General features: G+C 45.2%; 1 protein-coding gene across 4 annotated transcripts in view; it reads left to right on the forward strand.

Moving 5' to 3' along the window:
- Nucleotides 1–18575, forward strand: part of C5H4orf19 (chromosome 5 C4orf19 homolog) — a 72476-nt gene that overhangs the window by 45033 nt on the left and 8868 nt on the right. The window lies entirely within an intron of this gene.

Below are 18575 nucleotides of genomic sequence, written 5' to 3' on the forward strand. Positions count from 1 at the left end.
GCAAATTTCACAGTATTGTAAGTATAGGGTCCTAACCCAAAAGGGAGTCATGAGGGGAGTCACAAGGCTATGGGCGGTGGGGGGGAGGGCGAGGTATTGCCACCTTCACTTCTGCGCTGCTACTGGTGATGGTGCCTTCAGAGCTGGGCTCCCAGCCAGAAGCCACAGAGGTTCCAGGAGGGGGGTCTCATCTGGCCCCAGGGAGCAGCCCCTACAGGGAAAGAGGAAGTCCCTTCCCTCCCCAACCTGGCCTGCACTGGCAGCTGGAGCCCTGCTCACAGTAGGAACCCCCAGCCCTGCTCCTCCCTCACACTAGCCAGATTTCATGGGGGAGATCAGATTTCACAGTCTGTGATACATTTTTCACAGCCACGAATCTGGTAGGGTCCTAGTCATATAGGATTAATATTTTTGAGTAGAATAAGCCTCAAAAACACCCATCAGGGGCTTGTTCACCTGCACATCTACCAATGTGATAGATGCTATCATGTGCTAGCAATGTCCCTCTGCCATGTACACTGGCCAAACCAGACAGTCTCTATGCAAAAGAATAAATGGACAAATCTGACATAAAGAAATTGTAACATTCAAAAACTAGTATGAGAGCACGTCAATCTCCCTGGACATTCCACAGACTTAAAATTGGCAGTTCTCCAACCAAAAAAATTCAGAAACAGACTTCAACGAGAAACTGCACAACTGGTATTAATTTGCAAACTGGACATCAACAAATTAGGCCTGAAGAAAGACTGGGAGTGGCTGGCTCACTACAAAAAGTAGTTTTCCCTCTGCTGATACTCACCCCTTCTTGTCAGCTGTTGGGAACAAGTCACATCCACCTTAATTGCACTGTCCTTCTTAGCACTACCAAAGTAATCAACTGTTGAGAATAGGCCACTAGTACCTTAATTGAATTAGCCTTATTAGCACTGACCCCACACTTGGCAAAGCAACTCCCATATTTTCATATACATACTGCTTACTGTATTTTTCACTCCATGCATCTGATGAAGTGGGTTTTAGCCCACAAAATCTCATGCCCAAATAATTTGTTAGTATGTCACATTTCTTAGTGTGTGACAAGATGGCCAATGTAGTATGATGTGTCCTGCCCTTTTCTTGGTGGGGAGCTAAGATGCTACCCCTTGCACCTGCTCTTGGGGCACCAAGGGCCCTGCTAGTGGCCAGGAAGGTGATAAAGGAGGGAAGCAGGAGAGGGGTCTGGATTTGCTCCTTACTCAAAGTCCCAGACCATCTCAACGCCTGCAGGTTCTTACCCTCTTCCTCCTTGGGTGGGATACCTTCAGTCCTTAAGCACTGGAGGAGGAGAAGGAGGATTCCCTCCCGTGTTGTGGCAGAGTCTCCCTTACTCCAGTTTTCCACTCTTTCAAGCCTCATATCACACCTCTCCTCTAAACTCAACTCAACTCTCCTTTTCCCCTGACTGCCTGGAGCAGGGGGTTTTATTAGGTTGCTAACAGGACCTTAATTGACTACAGGTGCTCCAATTAACCTGTAGCAACCCTCTCTAGCCTATAGGGAACCACACCTTAATTAGCCTAGGGCCTATATACTTCCCTTAGATCATTGCTCCCTGGCCTTCCTGTATCACAAGAATGAGTCCTTGTTTTTGCTGATACAGACTAACATGGCTACTGCTTTGAAAAGATATAGATGGGAATTTTTCCAACTAAATGAGTTTTTGTCAGCAAGTGCAACAGGCAAGGACCCAATTCATCAAAATCAAAAGGTGTCTCAGGTCCAGAATGCAATTTCTGGTGAAAATGAGAAAGATATTGGACCCACTTCAGAATAGTCCATAGGGCACATTGCAGGTGAGTGCCTTGAACATTGGGCTACAGAGTCAGTTTCTCTCTGTGGTCTAGTGAATATTTAATTATTTATACAAAGTGGAACAGCTCTAACAGGAGAGCCTGAAAGGGAGATTGACTCTGTACACTGCCTGATTCAGGGTCTCCCCCATCCCCCTGAGTACCCTGATCACTTGGCTTTTTTTTTTGTTTTTTTGGGGGTGGCAAAAAGTGTTTTTGGAGGTCTAGCCTTTGTTCCAATGTGGAACAAAACCAATCATTGAAGCATCAACATTTTTTCATGAAAGGGAATTCTTGTTTTTCAGCCAGCCTTAGCTGTAGGCTTGACACACAGATTTTTGGAAGAGCTTTTAAGCATAGCTGAGATGGCTTGGGAAACTCTAAAAGAGACCAGGTCACAGAGCTAGGCAGACAAGTGCACACACACAAACCCCCCATAAAAAATCTGTTAATTGAGAGTTAATGTTGCTCAAATGCATTGCCTACTAATGAGTTTTTTTTTAAAACCAGGAATCACTAGTTAAGACAACATTTACATACACACCAACCTCAAATATGCTTTACCACTCAAACATTGTAATTAGAGCTGGTTGAATAATGAAAACCTATTTTCATACACACACAATTTCTGAAGTGGTTTGCATTTTGAAAAGTTCTAACGATTTTTTTCTTTTTAAGATGGGGGGGGATTTTCAATTTTTTAAAAGAAAACTTTTTGAAAATGAGATGGTTATTGAGACACTTTGTTTACCAGAATCCTGTGAAAAAAATTTTTTAAATGATTACAAGAGACCTCTTTTTTTTAAAGACGGAAAAATTTCAATGTCAATTTATTTGCAAACATTTTTAAAAGCCCATTTTTTACCATAAAGTAGCTGTTCAAAAGTTTTAACCAGCTTTAATCATAATGCCCAAACACACATTGTCTGTTCAACTCCCTAACCTCCCTCTCATTTCCACCATAGAACCACCTGCGCTGCACACACACAATCAATCATAGAAGATTTGGGTTAGAAGGGACCTCAGGAGGCCATCTAGTCCCACCCCCTGCTAAAAACATCCAAGTCCTCGTAACAGCTAGAACATTCATCATACCTAAAAACGAATGATCAGAAAACATGTGTAGTGGTGAAGTTTGTATATGAAAAAATATGAAGTCAAACTTGAGGTTGGGTTGGAGAAAGCACAGAGTGTGAGTTGCTGCAAAAATCAGGCTTGACAACCCGAGCTTGCACTCATGTAAAACCCATCTCAGTAGCGCAACTGTGGAGGAAGAAGGTGCATGGATTAGGGAGCAGGCTCTCTGCTAGGCAGCTTGTCTTCCTGCCTTCCCACAGTCAGGAACAGGGGAGATACATGTGAGAAGGAGGACAGATAATGAGTTAGGGAGTCAGGCCAGACAAGAGGGGAGAAAAGTAGCAGCTGGTGGATCCAGGCAACTCTGGAAGTGTTTCCATGCAAAGCAAATTAAATTATAGCAAATTAGGGAAACTGCTCTTTTAGGGCCTGATTGTGATCCCTGGCAATGCTCCTGTGCAGGGCACCACGGCGGCATGAACGTTTCAAGGGCAGCAGCATGGTGGGAAAGAGACACTGTCACTGCAGGCAGAGCTTTAGTTGCTCTGACAAGGAGGGGAAAGTGGATTGCCCCAGGAAAAAGACTACTGCAGAACTTACTTCCCTTACAGAGCAGTGGGGGAAACAGGGACTAAACTGTGACCTTTGAGTCACAATCCGGGCCCTATTCTACTGTTGGTACAGTGCAGCTACATGCTTCCTCCTACTGGAGATGGATTGTGAGGTGCCAATTCAACCCTTTATCTTTAAATATACAATATGAAAATGACTTCTCAAGTTACATTATGAGAAAGGGTGTGGGTGTGCAGAAAGGGGGGGTGGAATTTGTGGTGATAGTGGTGGTTTGGCTACAGGGAGCCAAAGAAACATGAGACAGGTCAGGACCAAAATTCAATAAGGGATTATTTTAAAGTCTGTCTTCTGACCAAGCTAGTAATTGCTACACACACACACACTTAATTTTCCTTTGATGAGCTATTGTGGATAATTTCAAGACAAATTCAGTTATTAAAATAGGAAGTAGAGGGATTTCGGTCCTGTTTTGAGTACAAATCTTAATGCACATTTAACTATGGATTTGCTGCTGATGCCTCCATACCAAATGATGCTAATGCAGGCATAGTATGGGTTAGAAACCAAAAGGAAGTTACCAAATAATTTTGTCTCATTTTAAACTTGAACATTCTACATAGTTTTTATTTCTGTAACAGTTTGGCTTTAACCTGTACACTAAATAGGGACCAATCCAGCAAAGCATGTTGAACTTTAAGCACATTAGTTGTCCAAATGGCAGGGACTGCTTAAGTCTTTGCTGGATTGGGGTTGTAAATAACTTGTGTCTCTCTTATTTTTCTTCTTCTATTTCCCTTATTTTCATAACGTACGTTCTCTCCTTTTACTATCTGCTGGTGTTTCTCTGCCTTATGTTTAATAATCTCCCACCTTTCTATTCCTGTGTTTGTTTTCTCCTCTTCCCAGCTCTACCTGCTGCTCCATAATCTTTCCATTCCTCTCTCACCTATTTGTTATTGATTTTTTCCCATCTTCCTTATTGCTCATTCCACTGTCTCCACCCATCACTAATCCTCTGCATTACCCCACTCCCCATCACACCCAGCCCTGCTACTCTCTCTCAAACCTCAGACATATGCACCCGCATGCATATACACAAGGTAACCTTTGAAATCCTTAAATGAGATTCTGATACTTACACAGCACAGAATACAAACCAGAATTCGTACCATGAAAAGCCCACTAGGTGTTTACAGCTGCTTGCATATTTTATGAGGATATTAATGCCCAAAATCTATTGTTTCCTCTCTTCCCTTCCCCCATCCATCTCCCCCACATAATCTATTCTCATCCCACACTTGCCTCTGAAAATATCAGGTGTTTTTAGGGTGCCTGCATGAGGCCTAAGACAGTGATAGAAACTAAGTGAAACATGGCTGGGTTTATCTTGGCAGTGAGGCGTAGGCTGCTGGACTTCCATCGAGGTAGCCCTAAGCAGGGAGGGTTTCTGTGCTTTGTAGGAGGACTGGGAACCTCACCTTATGCAAATCAGTCCTTCTAATTACTAGCAGCCAGGAGTTTGGGGTAGTGGAGACACAGTCAGCTGATGCAGCAGGAAGCAGAAGCCAGCAGGGTTTTGCATTGGCTGACTCCATATAGACTCATAGACTTTAAGGTCAGAAGGGACCATTATGATCATCTAGTCTGACCTCCTGCACAGTGCAGGCCACAGAATCTCACCCACCCACTCTTGTAACAAACCCCTAACCTATGTCTGAGTTACTGAAGTCCTCGAATCATGGTTTAAAGACCTCAAGGTGCAGAGAATCCTCCAGCAAGTGACCCGTGCCCCATGCTGCAGAGGAAAATGAAAAACCTCCAGGGCTTCTGCCAATCTGCCCTGGAGGAAAATCCCTTCCTGACCCCAAATATGGCGATCAGTTAAACTCTGAGATGTGGGCAAGACTCATCAGCCAGCACCCAGGAAAGAATTCTCTGTAGTAACTCAGATCCCATCCCAACACAGACCATCAAGCATATTTACCTGCTAATAATCAAAGATCAATTAATTGCCATCATACAATCCCCTCCATAAAATTATCAAGTTTAGTCTTGAAGCCAGATATGTCTTTTGCCCCCACTACTCCCCTTGGGATGCTGTTCCAGAACTTCACTCCTCTAATGGTTAGAAACCTTCGACTAATTTCAAGTCTAAACTTCCTAGTGTCCAGTTTATATCCATTTGTTCTTGTGTCCATATTGGTACTAAGCTTAAATAATTCCTCTCCCTCCCTGATATTTATCCCTCTGACATATTTATAAAGAGCAATCATATCTCCCTTCAGCCTTCTTTTGATTTAGCTAAACAAGCCGAGCTCTTTGAGTCTCCTTTCATAAGACAGGTTTTCCATTCCTCGGATCATCCTAGTAGCCCGTCTCTGGACATGTTCCAGTTTGAATTCATCCTTCTTAAACATGGTAGACCAGAACTGGACACAGTATTCCAGATGAGGTCTCACCAGTGCCTTGTATAACGGTACTAACACCTCCTTATCTTTACTGGAAATACCTCGCCTGATGCATCCCAAGACTGCATTAGCTTTTTTAACAGCCACATTCACATTGGCGGCTCATAGTTATCCTGTGATCAATCAATACTCCGAGGTCCTTCTCCTCCATTACTTCTAACTGATGCATCCCCAGTTTATAACAATAATTCTTGTTATTAATCCCTAAATGCATGACCTTGCACTTTTCACTATTAAATTTCATCCTATTACTATTACTCCAGTTTACAAGGTCATCCAGATCTTCCTGTATGATATCCTGGTCCTTCTCTGTACTGGCAATACCTCCCAGCTTTGTGTCATCTGCAAATTTTATTAGTACAGAACCACTTTTTGTGCCAAGGTCAATAATAAAAAGATTAAATAAGATTATTCCCAAAACTGAACCCTGAGGAACAACACTAGTAACCTCCTTCCAGCCTGACAGTTTGCATTAGCCTGCCCAGCGAGGCACTGAGGTGCATTAGAGAGAGGGGGGAAACTGGCCCAGCAGCCCATTGAAGTGACCAATATGTTAAATGCCTGGTTACTTGGTAGCCCACCGGTTTAATTTGGAAGAAACATGCAAAAGTTCAGATCTCATGCCAAACTCTTTGGCATGGAAATGAGGCTGGATTATTTTGCAAAAATATTTTCAGTCAGATTTCCAGTTCTTACTGGTCTGGGCTGAGTCAAAAATACCATTTAAATTTCTTCTTTTCTGGCATTTCTGTTTCCATTCCTGGCCAGAACCAGGAAATGGACAGAAAGAGTACAGTAACACAACTAAAAAAGGATCAGCCTTTTAAAACCACAATAAAGTTTCTAATTCACTTCAATCATTGTTTTGGAAGAGGGTGCCAGATGGTTTTTGTTTCATTGGAATAGTTTGCCCTTCCCTATTCATGACGTCTTCTCTCTTGTATTTTTTGTTTATCCATATTACATATCACAGTTTAAACACACAATACAACCTATGTTATTACACAATACAAAGTCAGAAGTATTATGTTTCTCACTTCTTTTAATCAGACGGGGGATTATGTATACTCTGCCTTACATTTCACATTTCAATTACAAAAGTTACAATTTCAGAAGTTAGGGTGCACTCCTCTCCCCATTCCTATATACACTTTTCAAGAAAGGTTTCATTCCATTCTCTTCACCTTGTACGGACAGATTGCAGACTGCTATTAGTAAACATATAAAAAGGGAAATTTTCCACTTTTCTTGTGTCTATTTATTAAAGGCAATATCATTCCTTCTGTTCCACCGGGATTCAAGCCTTGTCACTATTCCCTCAATCACCATGACTACATGGTGGCACTTCTCTGACTGTGTAAAACGGCAGTATTCCCAAATTTCTCTCAAGGAAAAAAAAAAAGTTTTCCTAGATCTCTTCTCTAATGTTAGATTTTCCTCTTTCTGTCATCAACTGACTCATCCATTTTGATTTCTTGTCTAAATTCAGAGCTACAAACAACCTCCATTCATGAGGTGTTTGTGGGCATGGCTACATTTGCAAGTTAGAGCACATTAAAGCAGCCCCTGGAGCCCTAACTCATGACGCATCCACACTGGCAAGGCACGTAGACCACCCAGACTCCGCAGCTAGAGCACTCCTGGTAATCCACATCGGCGAGTGGAATAACATTTAATGCATCCCTGCTGGAACGTCGCAACACCAGTGTGGATGCCCTGGTCTATTAATGCGCTCTGATCGGCCTCCAGAAGTGTCCCACAATGCCTGTTCTCTAGCCATTCTGGTCATCACTTTGAACTACTGCCCTGCCCTAAGGTGACCAACTGCCAGACCTGCCCTTTAAATTCTCTGGGAATTTTGAAAATCCCCTTCCTGTTTGCTCAGCAAGGCGTGGAGTGCTCTCAGCGAATCTTTCCAGGTGACCATGCCTCCATGTGCCAGGCGATCCCCAGTGTGGAGCAATGGTGAGGTGCTGGATCTCATCAGTGTTTGGGGGGGAGGAAGCTGTCCAGTCCCAGCAGCGCTCCAGCCGTAGGAATTACGATACTTTTGGGCAGATATCAAGGGACATGATGGAGAGGGGCCATGACCGAGACACAGTGCAGTGTTAACGTGAAGGAGCTGCGGAATGCCTACCACAAAGCCCGCAAGGCAAACCGCCTCTCCGGTGCTGCCCTCGCGACCTGCGGTTTCTACAAAGAGCTGGATGTGATACTTGCGAGCAACCCCACCTCCACTCCAAGGACCACCATGGACACTTCAGAGCCAAGTTCAACAATGCAGGAGGAGGAAAGCGGGAGCGAGGGTGCTGAGAAGGAGGAAGACACCCCGGAATCCCTAGATGCATGCAGCCAGGAGCTGTTCTCAAGCCAGGAGGAAGGTAGCCAGTAATGGCAGCTGGTTCTTGGGGAAGGACAAACAACAGAGGAGGCTCCCGGTAAGCAGCTTTTATTTTGGGAAGAAAGTTATTCAGTGCAGGCTCTTGGGGCGAGGAGGGTTAGGACTACATGCATGCCTAGATGCGGAATAGGGCGTTGATGTGCACTCTCACATCGCGATAATCGGCCTCAGTGATCTCTTCAAAGGTCTCAACCAGAAGTTGGGCAACACGCTTGCACAGGTTTCTTGGGAGAGCCACTGTGGTCCTTGTCCCAGTCAGGGTAACATGTCCACACCACTGTGCCATGAGGAGCAGGGAGACAATTGCTGCACACAGGAAAGCTGCATATGGGCCAGGGTGGAAGCCGCGTTGTAGTAGAAGACTCTCCCTTGCTTCCCAGGATGAACTCCTGTGGAAAATGTGGGGACAGTGTTCAGTATAGGGGCCCCCTGCAGCTGTTGGCTCTCCCCAAGGCACAGAAACTCAGAGGACAGTACAACCGTAAAATAATCAATGCCCCTTGACCCTGTGCTTACTCACCATTTTGGGGCCCCCATGGGTTATGTGCACTCGCTTTGAGAGGGGCAAATTATGCTATTACGTAGACTGTGCTTGCCCTTAAGTACAGGGAAAATCATTGCTCTGTCTGGTGGGAACAATGCTGCCTCTGTTAAGTGTTGCATTTTGCCTTTACAGATGCAACCTTGAGATCTTAGCTGTCCGTATTATCACCAGGCGAAAGACTCCAAAGAATTAGGAACAGGCCATGTAGAAGCAAAGAAGACATGCTGTATGAAGTAATGCAGCAGTCCTTTAACGAGAATCTAAAAGTGCAGGAGTGGAGGGAGAGTGAACGGAGGATCCGCCAGCAGAATGAGGAGCGCCGGCAGCAAAGCACAGATGGGCTGATAAGCATCATGGAGCGCCAAGTGGACTCAATCCAGGCACTTGTAGCCCTGCAGATGGAGCACTGCCATGCCCGCCCCCCCTGCAGCCCTTGTCCCAAAACTCTTTCTCGTGTCCCCATGTCACCTCCAATCCACTTTCCCCAACATCCAGGTTCTTATTGCCACCAGCTGCATCCAACATCTATAGCTTCACCACCCGGCCCTGAAAACTACAACCCTTACCCAATGCACTCAACCCCCATCACCATGCATTATAGCCATTCTAAAGTGCAGCACTCATTGCACAGCACTCCAGACAGGAAGGCTGAGTATGATAACAGGACATACGCAAATCTGTGATTGTACCGCTCCCCATCCCACCCCCTTGCCCTTTCTGTTTCCTAAGCAGTTATGTTTCTTTTCAATAAGTTAATTTTTTTTCAATAAATAGATTTTTTGGTTTTGAAAACATTCTGTATTATTGCAAAAAGTAAAAGATACCTTAACCCAGGAAAGCAACAGGCACTGCAAGTCAGCATAGCAAACACAGATTCCTACTAACATTGGAACTACTGCACTTCACTCCTGTGCAGAGCACCAAACATTACTGGTGGCTTTCAGCCTCAGATTGCTCCCTCAAGGCAACCCTAATCCTTGAAGTCCTGCGCTGGGCCCCCCTAATAGTCCTGCTCTCTGGCTATTCAAATTCAGCCTCCAGGTGTTGAACCTCCGCGTTTCATGCCTGACTGAATCTTTCATGCTTCCCTTAAAAAATGTTATGGAGGGAACAGCACATGGATATAACTGTGGGGATGCTGTCATCGGCCAAGTCCAGCTTCCCACACAGAGAGCGCCAGTGGCCCTTTAAATGGCCAAAAGCACACTCCACAGTTATTCTGCACCGGCTCAGCCTGTTGTTGAACTGCTCCTTGCTGCTGTTAAGGCTCCCTGTGTAGGGTTTCATGAGCCATGGAATTAAAGGGTAAGCGGGGGTCTCCAAGGATCACAATGGGCATTTCGACTTCCCCTACGGTGATCTTCTGGTCTGGGAAAAAAGTCCTGGCTTGCAGCTTCCTGAACAGGCCAGTGTTCTGAAAGATGCGTGCATCATGCACCTTTCTGGGCCAGCCTGCGTTAATGTTAATGAAACACACATGGTGATCCACAAGCACCTGGAGAACCATAGAGAAATACCCCTTCCGATTAACGTACTTGGAGGCTAGCTGGACTGGTGCCAGAATTGGAATATGCATCCCATCTATCGCCCCTCCGCAGTTAGGGAAACCCATTTGTGCAAAGCCAGCCACAATATAGTGCACATTACCCAGAGTCATGGTTCTTCTAAGCAGGATGTGATTAATGGCCCTGCAAACTTGCATCAACACAATTCCAACGGTCGAGTTTTCCACTCCAAACTGGTTAGCAACAGATCAGTAGCTGTCTGGAGTTGCCAGCTTCCTGACTGCAATCGCCACCTGCTTGTTCATCGTCAGGACAGCAGGGTGAGGGTGAGCTCATCACACTGTCCCATGAAAATGGCTTTTCTCATCTGCAAGTTCTGCAGCAACTGCTTGTCATCTCAGACTTGCATAACGATGTGATCCCACCACTCAGTGCTTGTTTCCCAAGCCTAAAAGTGGCGTTCCACGGTGGTGAGCATGTCCGTGAATGCCACATGCAATCTCGTGTCGTATGCGTTACCCGAGTAGATATCACCGTCGGACTCCTCACTGTCAGTTTGGATCTTAAGGAGTAACTCGACTGCCAAATGCGAGATGCTGGCGAGATTCCTCAGCATATTCCTGAGCAGTTCTGGCTCCATTCCCACAGACCGAAAGGGAAGACAGAGCGTGCAGTACAAAAAATGTTGAAAGATGGCGACAAATGTGGATGAAAGCACAGGGATTGCTGGGATGCGAAGTGATGCATCACGGGGCGTTGGGACAGGACCTAGCATGGCCAGCACACTCCACCCATTTCCCACAAGCCAGAATGGGAAGAGGTGCTCTGTGAGATAGATGCCCATAATGCATCGCTCCCAATGCTGCTGCAAGAGCTGCTGATGTGGCCATGCCAGTGCGCTGTCAGCTGTCAGTGTGGACAGATTGCAGTACTTTCTCTACTGCGCTCTCCAAAGGCTGGTTTAACTCAAAGCACTTTACATTTGCAAGTATAGCCATGCCCTGTAACTCTCAAATGTTCATATCTCTGATAAAACGTTATGGTTGTTCTTTCAAAAGTTTACAACTGAACATTAACTTAATACAGCTTTGAAACTTTACTATGAAGAAGAAAAATGCTGCCTTTAACCATCTTCATTTAAATGAAACAAGCACAGAAAGTTTCCTTACCTTGTCACATTTTTTTTCATTAAATTTTCCCTCTTTTTTTTAAGTGGTTTATGTTTAATACTGTAGTGTACCGTATTTTGCTTTTTGTGTGCGTCTCTCTCTCTGCTGCTGCCTGACTGTGAACTTCCCGACCAAATGAAGTGTGCGGTTGACTAGTCAGTTCGTAACTTTGAGGTTCTACTGTATAAAGGAATTACAATAGCTGGGGTGTTTCTTCTATTAGCAACTCCATTTCTATTGACAAGAAAGGAGTCTCTCTCCTTCTGGCTAGAAAACAAAGCTAGAAGTGTCCTAACACTGCAGTGGGACTAGCAGCAGATGACATTTGAGCAAAAGAGAGGCCAAGGGTATGTCTACACTACGGGATTATTCCGATTTTATATAAACCAGTTTTGTAAAACAGATTGTATAAAATCAAGTGCACGCGGCCACACTAAGCACATTAATTCGGTGGTGTGCGTTCATGGTCCGAGGCTAGCATCGATTTCTGGAGGGTTGCACTGTGGGTAGCTATCCTGTAGCTATCCCATAGTTCCCGCAGTCTCCCATTGCAATTCTGAGTTGAGATTCCAATGCATGATGGTGCAAAAACAGTGTCACGGGCGATTCTGGATAAATGTTGTCACTCATTCCTTCCTCCATGAAAGCAACGGCAGACAATCATTTTGCGTCCTTTTTCCCTGGATTGCCCTTGCAGACGCCATAGCATGGCAACCATGGAGCCCATTTTGCCTTTTGTCACTGTCACTGTATGTCTACTGGATGCCACTGACAGAGGCAGTACTGCAGAGTTACACAGCAGCATTCATTTGCCTTTGCAAGACAGCAGAGACGGTTATCAGTCATTCTGTACCATCTGCTACTGTCATGGGTCCTCCTGGCTGACCTTCGCTGAGGTTGGCCGGGGCGCAAAGACAAAAATGGGAATGACTCCCCAGGTCACTCCCTCCTTTATGTTGTATCTAAAAATAGAGTCAGTCCTGCCTAGACTATGGTGCAAGTGTACTAGAGAACCAGTGTACCAGGGAGCACAGCTGCTCTGTGTCAGATCCCCAGAAATGATGAGCTGCATGCCATTCTAGGGGGTGCACCTGCAACAACCCCACCTGTTGCTTCCCTCCTCCCCCAAGCCTCCTGGACTACCATTGCCATGTCCCCCCCCCTCCCCATTTGTGTGATGAAGTAATAAAGAATGCAGGAATAAGAAACACTGACATTTTAGTGAGATAAAATGAGGGGGAGGCAGCCTCCAGCTGCTATGATAGCCCAGGCAGGACATTAAACGGTGGAGGGGGGAGAGGAGCCCAGCACCCCACTGCTATGATAGTCCAGGCAGTACAGAATCTTTTCTTTAGACATGAACGGTGGGGCTGATGGAGCTCAGCCCCCAATTGCTATGATGAAGAGGGTTACCAGCCGTTCTGTACCATCTTCCAGGAATGACCGGGAGTCAGTCCTATTTTTACCTAGGCATCCCCGGCCGACCTCACCTGAGGCCAGCCAGGAGCACTCTCGGGATGATGACGAGGATGGCTACCAGTCCTTCTGCACTGTACTGTACTGTCTGCCACCGGGGAAGGGAGGGGAGAGGATGCTGCTGTTCAGTGCCCCAGCAACGCATCTACCAGCAGCATGCAGTAGACATACGGTGACATTGAAAAAAGTCAAGAAACGATTTTTTTTCCCTTTTTTGCCCCGGCCAACAAGATATACCCTGAACCACTCTGGACAATGTGTTTGACCCTACAGGCATTGGGAGCTCAGCCAAGAATGCAAATGCTTTTCGGAGACTGAGGGGACTGTGGGATAGCTAGAGTCCTCAGTACCCCGACCCTCCCTCCATGAGCATCCATTTGATTCTTTGGCTTTCCGTTACGCTTGTCACACAGCACTGTGCTGTGGACTCTGTATCATAGCCTGGAGATTTTTTTCAAATGCTTTGGCATTTCATCTTCTGTAACGGAGCTCTGATAGAACAGATTTGTCTCCTCATACAGCGATCAGATCTAGTATCTCCCGTATGGTCCATGCTGGAGCTCTTTTTGGATTTGGGACTGCATCGCTACCCGTGCTGATCAGAGCTCCATGCTGGTCAAACAGGAAATGAAATTCAAAAGTTCGCGGGGCTTTTTCTGTCTACCTGGCCAGTGCATCCGAGTTCAGATTGCTTTCCAGAGTGGTCACAGGGGTGCACTGTGGGATACCGCCCGGAGGCCAATACCATCGATTTGCGGCCACACTAACCTTAATCCGACATGGCAATACCGATTTCAGCGCTGCTACTCTCGTCGGGGAGGAGTACAGAAACCGGTTTAAAGAGCCCTTTATATTGATATAAAGGGCCTCGTTGTGTGGACGGGTGCAGGGTTAAATCGGTTTAACATTGCTAAATTTGATTTAAACGCGTAGTGTAGACCAGACCCAACTCTCCTCTCATTCCTCTGGTGACAATAACTCTATTGCAGTCGTGGAGTTACTTCAGATTTACAAATTGAATATCTGGCCCTTTATCTCTCAGATGAGCGGGAGCCAGATTAGTAACACCACAGACTGAAACAGATTGAAATCTGGTTCTCCTTTTTTAATACAAAAGCAGAAATGGTTTTCTAGTTCACTCCCTTGCATACATACTCACACACACACATTGTGAACTACAGAACAGCGATACTACTACTGAGCATTTACGTAGTCCCTTATCGTTTTTTCCAAAGCACTGTAAAAAGGATTAATTAATCCTCATGACACCTCTGAGGTAGGCATTATCCCCAGTTTTCAGATTAGGACAGAGAAGGTGAAGATCAACATTTTCAAGTGAGTGATTAACATTGGGCTCCTAAATTTATGTAAAGTAAGTAAAAGTGGCTTGATTTCCAGAAGAACTGAAATGTAACCACCTAATAGTAGGCAGCCAGTGTCAGAACCAGCAGGGGGCTGGCTAGAGTAGAAACAGGCATAGGACGAAGCAAGAATGGAAGCAAGGGCTAGCTGGAGCAGGAGCACAGGCAAACTGTCAGAACTACTAGGCTGTGTGAGTACTCCCGACCAGGTACTGAAGTTGAGCAGACTGGAGAAACTGCTTCCCTTAGGAGTCTACGTACCTGCCTTAGGATCACCCAGGTGGGTTCTTGCCTGTGGACTGGCTGAATCTAGGTAAATGGCAAGGAGTCTAAAAGGTAATTGCCTCCTAGTACCCCTTTGTAGTTCCCTAGCTTGGCCTGCAGCCTGGGGCTTTGCTAGGCTGGAACTCCCCAGCATCCTCTGCCCTTCCCCAGCACCGCTCCACCCTAGGTACCCTCCTCAGCTTCCCAGACAGCCAGGTCCTTCTCTCGCTAGGAAACTAGAGAGAGTGTGTGTGTCAGTCTCTGGCCCTCAGCCCTCTTATAGGGCCAGCTGTGGCCTGATTGGGGCATGACCCCACCTGTGGCTGCTTCTCCCAATCAGCCTAGCTATTCCCCCACTGCAGCCCTCTCCCAGGGCTGTTTTAAGCCCTTCAGGACAGGAGCGGGGTGACTACTCCGCTATAGGGTGAAAGAATAGAGCCAGGGAGGAACCAAAAACATAAAAACTGAAGTTGTTTTTTTTTAAGTTTTCCATTTTTCATCATAAAAACCAGGACAACATTTTGACCAAAATAAAAAGTTTCCAAGCAAATTTTCATTTCAGTTAAAAAGAATAAGATTAAACTGCCACTTCAATGCAAATGCACTGTTGACACTCTTGCTTTTAGCCCTGGTGACACTGGAATTCAAAATCATGAAATATTCCAAAAGAAAAGAATGCAAAGGATACGGGGGAGGGGGAAGAATTACAGAAAAATATTTCATAAGTGTTCTGAACATTCTTGAATTAAACGTATAGGGCCATATGGAGTTGTACCCATTTATGCCAACTGAATATCTGGCTTATAGTGCTGATGTCAATGTCTACTTAGCTGCAGGGTATGAACTACTCTTATCTATATGTGGCCCCTTCATCTCAGGTTTGCAGCACAATACCCGAGCAATGAAAGGAAGTTTGTTCTGCCATTAACTGAGCTGTACCTGTTCTGTGAATAAGAAACTACAGGCTCTATGGATAATTGCATACCTTTCACAAGCACTAAAAATACACTAAAATAAATAATGCTCAGGAATAAATATACACACTGTATTTAGCCTAAAAATCAAGCATCAAAGTGAACTTTTTAAAAACTGAATGTTAATTTTGCAAATAGTTCATTATCTAAATTACAAATAAAATTGTTTAAATATTTCAGATTTTGTTGCAAATAGAAGTTATTGTCTATTCAGCTAGCTCACTTCCAGGAAATTGTTAAATATTATAATTGGATATAAAGCATTTAAACAGTATTAATTGTCGTGATGGTGACTGGAACACCAGAATAGATAAGGATTTAAAATGGAAAGTGAATGATCTCATCTTGATAATAAAGGCCACAAAGAAATTATTAGGAGTCCGGTGACATCTTAAAGACTAACAGACTTATTTGGGCATAAGCTTTCATGGGTAAAAATCCCACTTCTTCAAACAAATTATTGAAGTACACAGCAATAGCATGGAAAGCACATGCCACCGCTATAACTACATTTCCTATAGGCAATATTTCTTGTGGTGATTTACAGGGCTTTTACTCTTCATTAGAAGGTTCTACTGTCAACAACTGGAACATGGGTAGTCATGCATAGTAGTTGGAGCTGGAGTTGGTAGCCAGGAATAGGAGCCCAGGGTCAGAACCGAATTACGAAGTCAGGAATCAGAGCCGAGAGAGTCAGAGTTGAGTTACTGCAGTGAAACAAGGCTGGGGCCAAGGGAGGGGCAGGGTGTGGGCAAATAGTTTGAGCAGCCACCAAATTGCTGCTGCTGGGCCTAAGAACTGTTCTGCTTACTCTTATAACCAGTTGGGTAGTGTAGCCCATCAGGCAGCCTATTTCAGGCCAGTTGTGCTCATTAGGTTGTCCAGACACTAGATTTGCTGCAGGCCCTGATTCCTGACAGTACTCCCCACTCAAGGGCACCTCCTAGGCACCTGGTTTTTCTGGGTTCTTCCCATAGAGTTCTCACAATAGGTCCAAGGCATGCATGCTCTCTACCACTTCCCAGACCAGTCGTCCAGACTGTAGCCTTCTAAGTCCACCAGATCCTAGAGTCTTTCCCTAACTTGCCAAGAGCAGAGGATTTCGTGAAATAAGTACCCCTTCTATCCATGGACTATTATCGGTGGCAGTGCTGGATTGGAGCCATTTAGGTATGGATTCTCAGTGTAGGGCTTTAAAAGTGAAATGTGAAAGACAGGGTGGATCTTCAAGGACTCGGGCAGCTGTAACCAGAAAGCCACTGGGTTTACCCATTCTGTAATCTTGAAGGCCCCAGGTATCAATAATCCAGTTTGGCAGATGAGCGGCTCTGCCCAAAGCCTTAAACTGAGAGCAACACCTTGTCCCCTACAGGCAGATTTGAGACAGCCCAACATTCCTGGTCCACGTGTTGCTTAAAGGCTTCTTTGGGAAACTGTAAGTGTTCCTTATTCTCCCAGTGCAAATGGGAGGCAAAATCCACAGTGGTCAGCACTGAGGAATTTAAGGGTAAGTCTGGATGGAAGCAGAGGTGAGAGTCATAGTTTGCAAAGAATGGGCTATGTTGGGTCAAGGCATGGTTTGCATTGTTATATGCCAATTTGGCATAGCAGAGGGGGACCCAGTCATCCTGGTGGTAACTCAAAACACAGTGAAGAGACTTCTCCAAGATTTGATTAACTCTCCTTGTTTGCCCATTAGTCTGCAGGAGATAAGTTGATGAGAGAAGAGATTTGATGCCAACGAGTCCAAGAAATATTCTCCAGACTCGGGAGATGAACTGAGGTCTCCAGTGTGATACAATGCTTGTTCATAACCCTTGGTAGTGGTTGACATTTTCCAGGAAGAGCCAAGCTGTCTCCCATGCAGTGGGAACAATACAATATGGGATGAAGTGCACCATCTTTGCTATGAAGTTGATGGCAATCAGGATTACCGAGTGTCTCTGAGTGTGTGGCAGTTCTAAAGTGAAGTCTATTGATATGGTAGACCAAGGCAGTGGAGGTGTGAACAGAGAATGGAGGAGTCCTAGGGATTTTGATTGTGTGTCCTTGGTATGGGCACAGAGGTCACAGGTTACTTATATAATCCTTAATGTAAATTGGTAGGCCTCGCCAACAGAAATGTCTCTAGACTAGATTCCAGGTCTTGAATTGGCCAAAATGGCCTGCAAGTGGTAAATTGTGGCACAGTTTCAATACCTGAAGCCTAGATTAATTTCCCCCCCCCCAAACATAAATACAACCTCTGCAACAGAGAAGGCCTTTCTGAAATTGGAACTTGGAGTCAGGTCGGATACCCACATCATTCAGGGTCTGGTAGATCTGGGTCACAAACAGGTTGTCAGGGAGCAGGGAGCAGATGGAGGATTTCAGACTGCTGCCAACTGTCCTGTTGACAAAGTGGGACACTTGAGCATGGTGGCAGAGGATTCTTTGCCAGGTTCAATATATTCATCTTTGCAGGATAGATCACCCACCATCCCATTTCTTAACCCTGGGCGATAGGTAACTGTAAAGTCAAAGCGAGCAAAGAAGAGAGATCAGCAGATATGGTGCTGGTTAAGGCATCTAGCAGTCCATGGGTAATCCAGGTTCTTGTGGTAATCAGGACTTGGACTGGGAATCAAGCCCCTTCTAGAAGGGGTCCTTCATATTAAGACTGTACTGCACATATAGCAAAATTAGAGACATCAACCTTTACTGTAAATGGATTAGTGGTATGTGGGTCAATCTTGATGGATGCTAGGTGAATGTCGATCAAAGGTCAACTGAGCCTCCATGTATCTCTTTTCAAGGAGTGCCATAGAGAATCCTTTAATAAATCACTTGTAGAAATTGGTGAACCTCAGAAATTGCCGCACTCTGCATTCATCCCTGAGTGAAGTCCAGCTGAATATTACCCATCTGGGTCGGACAGGGATTCTAACTGTG

This window comes from Gopherus evgoodei, chromosome 5 (genome assembly GCF_007399415.2).
Source record: "Gopherus evgoodei ecotype Sinaloan lineage chromosome 5, rGopEvg1_v1.p, whole genome shotgun sequence".
NCBI classification, from domain to species: domain Eukaryota; kingdom Metazoa; phylum Chordata; order Testudines; family Testudinidae; genus Gopherus; species Gopherus evgoodei.